We start from the raw sequence: 5,743 nt of genomic DNA on the forward strand, positions 1-5,743 counted from the left end.
AAAAATCAGGTCTTTATTGGCTTATCATGCATCTAGGTACATAATTATCATTGGACTTCATCGAAATTTTAAGTAAGATTTTCATTTTTATCATGTGATTAAGAACAAAACTTTGGAATTAAATGACTTTCAAAAATGCCCCTAGTTTCAAGATTGACTTTAACTGGAACTTGACTATGAGACTGATGGAGTATATTACGCTTGAAAAATATGAACTCTGATGTATGACAGTTAGAAGAATTGACATTCCCTTAAAATTAAGACTCTTAAGATTATCATATGTGCAATAAGGAATTCGATCATTTTCTTTTGAGAAATGTTTAAGCTGAACTTAAAAAATCTTGATAAATATTATAATAGAAGATCTTTCTCTTCAAAGTGGTTGATGATTCTACATCTTCCATTAACGAACACTTGAACAAGTAAACATACTTTTGAAGATCCTACAATGTTCAAGATGACTTCTGATTTTTTCGACTTCAACATTATCTTCGTCGGATGTGAGCTCTTGGTTGAAAAACGAATATTATGGCTTGAATGGTTTTGTATTTTATAGTTTTTGCACAAGCTTCCTTCTGAATTTTTCTTCTTCATGGGACCTTTCCTCCCATTTGATAATGCCCTAATTTTTGCCTAGATCGTCTTTTCAGGTTTTCAATCTAGCGGGCTTTGTTTTTCTTTTTCTGATGATGCCTTGATTTTTGCCTACGTCATCTTTTCAGGTTTTCAACCTAGCAGGCTTTCTTTTTTATGGTTATGCCCTAAATTTTGTCTAAGTCGCCTTTTCGGGTTTTCGACTTAGCGGACTTCTTTTTTTTTCTTGATGATCTTGAATAACCAACTCGACAAAATCTTGGTTCCCTGCACCTTAACCGAGTCAATTAGCATTCATGAGGACTTAATAGGTGGGCTTAGGATATGGTTTAGAAAGAAAGATATAAGGCTCAACTTCCCAAAATGCCCCTAGTTTGATATTCTCTCTTTTTTGGCAATTATTTTAATTTTTTCTAAATGCCCCTAATTTGGCATTCTTTTTTATTTCTGCCAATTTTTTTTAATGCCCCTAGTTTGACATTTTTTTTCTTTTGAATCTTTCAATAGGGGATTTTTCTTTTGGATGACACTTTTCTTAAGAGAATACATTTTTTTTGCATGACCGGGCCTGAAGTAACTTCTCAGGTTGCCTACGTACCCCAAATATTTCTTTTTCTTTTGAGATCAGGTCTAAACGTAGTTCATAGTAAGATTCCTTCCCAAGGTTGGTCGGTGTGATTTAGAAAAAAGAGGCTATTTTTTTTTAAAAGGCTGCGAGGGGCTAAAGAAAGTTTTTTTTTTTTGGTAAGACAGGGAAATAGTTCGACTAAAGGAGGCCTCCTTTAGTGAATGCTGCTTGACTTGGTCAAAGTTTCAGGAATTCCATATCTGGATTAGTCTATCAAGTAAGGTTTCCTTTTGGAGAATGAATATTCTTCAGTCTTCTTTTGTGAAATCGAGTATGATCGAGTTTTCTGACTATTTAACTCTTCTAAAACTTCAAGAAAATCTTTTATGAATGAAAACTTTCTTTTTTTGAGTGAGAAACATGGTAGATCCACTTGTAAGTCTTAGCGTCTTTGTCGATGCTTTCAGCTATATCATTTTTGACCAATAATCTCTGACTTTTAAATCACTCTTGACTTTATGTCTTGATCTATATTTTTATGCGATCCATCCATATATCCTTTTGAGACTATGCAAGAAACATTGTTGAATTTCTCAAGTAAGTTACTATTCTCTCATGTTCTCCTGAGAATAATGTATCACTAATTTACACTTCTTGAGTGTACTCTTTAATTCCAATATTTATCAAATTTGATTAGTGAGCTTTAAGTCGTTTCTCATGTTAGATTTTATGTTCACATCATTATTGCATACAGGATAATCAAAAGCTTCTTTATTTATTAAAATAAAAAAGAACATGATTAACATACCTGACTAAAGCCTAAAATTAATAATGACTAACTGAACTCAAAGACTGACGCAATTGAAGCTAAAAAAATTAATTAAGAAAACTTTAAAAAAAGACGACATCATTCTGAATGGAGGTACACAATTTTAGGGTCTATGCCACTTCGGTTATCTTTGATGGATGTCTTAAACTTGCCTGCTTTTACTATCTCTTCATATTTCGATTCAAGTCTGTCATATGCTGGACAACCCGTTGCTTCAATAATCTTTATGTTCTTTAATTCTGCCACTGCCTTAAGGTAATTGAGCTCATTCTAGCCTGGAGCGAATGCACTGTTAAAACCAATTGGGTGAATGAAGGAAACTGGGTCAACTAATTCAGATTTGGATATGGATATTAGGTTTAGAGTAGGAGGGGGTTGATTTTGAAAGGTAGGCAAAGGGTTAGTCTTAACATTGGGTGCGGTAGAAGTGGGTATGGTAACCTTTCCTTGTTCAATCAAGTCTTGAATAGCATGACGGAGAGTAATACACCTGTCAAGAACATGACCATGCATCTGATGGAATTCACAGAATTTTCCATTATCCATGTTTGGAGGAAGAGGATTAGGCAAATGCTTAGGTTGTAAAGGTGTCAGCAATCCCCTTTTCATCAATTTTTGATAAGCAACACTAAGGGACATTCCAAGATTGGCAAATTGTCTCCTAAGCTTGGCTTGTGAAGGCTGAGTAGCTTGAAGGGATAGTGCGAAGGAGGTGTTGGCCACTTTTAAGGAGTTGACATTAGGTTTGAAATGTTTGGGTTTTGACTCAGATGGATTACCAAAAAGTTTCGAAGAGTAGGCATCCTCAACTTGATTTCCAGCCTCAAAGAGGGATTGAAAAGTGGGAAGGTACTGAGGCATCAAGTACTCGGCATAATTTGGAGTGAAATTCTTGAGGATTATCTTGACTTATTCCTTCTCTTGAGGTCGGTCCCATAATTGAGCGACTTTAACTCTCCATCGAGCAATGAACTCAGTGAAAGTTTCCCCGGATTTCTATTTAGTAGTTTCTAGGTCTTTTCTTGTGAGTTCATTATCCGTGTTGAATGAATATCGACCAATAAACTCTTTCATCAATTCATGCTATGTTCTTATCCGAGAAGAGTCCAATGACATTAACCAGCGTAAGGCAGGACCTGTAAGGGTTCTTTGAAAAAGTTGAGCCATTTGTTCTTCACTCAGTCCCTGAGATTGCATTATGCCGACATATACTTTTAAGTGAGTCCTAGGGCATCCAATACCGTCAAACTTCTCTGGCAGACGGACCGTGGGAAACAAGGTCATTGCCCCTAATCCAAGAGTAAGATCGTCGGGGTCTTTAATATTCTTCAAAGCAGTTTCAACCTGAGTTATTCGATGAGCTAAGATAGGGTCGACATGTAATTGATCATCTTCTTGGTTTTTGACAAGGTCAAACACATCCTGATGTTCTATAGCTTTATCTTTTCCCTTTTCAATTTTTAGGGATTCAATTTGTGTTTAGACAGAAGCAATAATCTGTGTTTGAAAAGATTCTAAAATCTGACGGAGCGCAGCTTCATCCATAGTACTCGTTTCTTCTTGTGGCAAAGACTGACTACTTGGCAATGGTACTCTAGAAAGATGACTTTTTTCACGGATCCAAAGTGGTACAGATGGAGGTTTAGAATGTTTTGGACTAATTATCACCTGATTGAAAGTAACTCAAGGTTAACCATTGACTCTTAACCACATGATATAGAATAGCCCAAATCCGGTGGGAAATATCGAATCCAAATGCACTATAAGTTTATGGTGACCAAGAAAATGAGAAAGGTTAGACGCGAGTCTACCCCTGATTGGGATTGAACCTTTGATCAGACAAATTAATTTGATCATAAGATCGAATCTTTAAAAATAAAACCAATTAGTCCAACTGATTTGGTATTGATCAATTTGATCCATTTGTCAATTGGGCCAACTGGTTTAATTGGTTCAAATTGATCAGTATTTCACTGATTCGGTCGGATCAATATAGTGGATTTAATTTGAACAGTCTGGATCAGTCCACCCATTTACCTGTTGATTAGATTAAATAGAGCAACCCGGGAACACCCATAGTTAGTTCAGGTCGTGACCTATAGGGGAGGTTTCTAGACTTTAAGCTTACTACGTGCAATGTATTTTTATCTAGCTACTCTTGCCCAAGCACACCTATATACCTCTTGAGTGTACTCAATCAGACGGTACGTGGTGACTTGGTTTAATATACCGTATAGGTGATAATCTAAAACTTCAACTCACTTCTCTGAAGTAAAAAATAGCCAGTTTGATCCCTAGTTGAGAGGTGGCGCATGATCCTGAGCAAGGGCCCACTTAAATACCTCTTGTCTAGAATAAACGTAGTCTATCCCCCTCATACAGTAGGGTACAACGGGACAAGATCTCGCTTAGGCACTGGTTTTGACCAAGAAATGCAAATGATGTACTTGGATTATCTTTTATATACCTACGGGTACGAGTCAAGAGTTGTAGCTTTCATAAATAATTTGGCATCCCACGAGGGGATCGACCACGTACTAGTACTACGTTGGCAAACGGGACATGTGACTGTGTGGCTCACAATAGGTCAAAGGCTCAGGTCACTCCAGCCTGGGTACATTGATATACCTTCAGAGTCACCTGATCAGATGGTACTGATGCCCCAGTTTAATATACCCTAAGGTACGTGACTGGAGTTGTGGTTTTCATGAATGAAGTCGCATCTTCGAAAAGACCGGACCACTCACTAGTGCCACGTTGGCTATATTAGGACACGCAAGCGTGCAAAATAGTAAACGTGCACGTGGTGTGTGCAAAACAGGGTGGGGTGTGCCCGGGGCCTTTTTCAAACAAATGGGCCCATGGGCCTGATCAGACCATCACACATTGATACCATATGAATATTAGCTAAAATAAATACCAGTCCAATAACATCATTAAGATCACCAATAAGCACATCAACTATATATCTGATCAAGATCAATGGCAAATCAATTAATGAGCATGACATATAATAATTGATCAAATCCAAACATTGCAATAGGCATAATTTTTATAATTTTTAAGGTCCAATCAATGATCACTTTTGGGTGATCCAAAATAAATCGAGATTCCAATAGATGTTACATTGATGATAGGATGATAATTGTTGAGATGAGCTCGCTCTCAGGAACATTAATTGTGCTAACACTAGATAAATTCGGATTTTCTGTGAATTAGGAAAATACAATCTGAACTTGCATCATGATATCGAAGGCTCCCGATAACGAAATCCAGTAAATTTAGATTCTAAATTAATCTACTTGATGGGATCTACGTTTTATTAATAGGTGCCCAAACCTAATTCTGACTAGAATGTTCTGTAAAAACGTTTTAACATTGCTATCCCAACCTTCATTCAGCAACAATTCCAAATTTACATATTGAACTTGCATCGATGATATCCAAGGCTCCTGATAACGAAATTGAGTGAATTTAGGTTCTAAATTAATCTACTCGATGAGATCTACGTTTTATTAAAGGTTCCCAGACTTAATTCTTATTAGAATGTTCTGTAAAAACGTTTTAACATTACTGTCCCAATCTTCATTCAGCAACAATTCCAGATTTACAGATTGATGATATCTAAGGTTCCCGATAACGAAATTGAGTGAATTCAAGTTCTAAATTAATCTAATCGATAGGATCTACGTTTTATTAACAGGTGCCCAGACCTAATTCTGACTAGAATGTTCTATAAAAATGTTTTAACA

The sequence above is a fragment of the Akebia trifoliata genome, chromosome 12 (assembly GCF_017979445.1).
Source record: "Akebia trifoliata isolate Shusen 1 chromosome 12, ASM1797944v1, whole genome shotgun sequence".
In the NCBI taxonomy this organism is placed as follows: Eukaryota; Viridiplantae; Streptophyta; class Magnoliopsida; order Ranunculales; family Lardizabalaceae; genus Akebia; species Akebia trifoliata.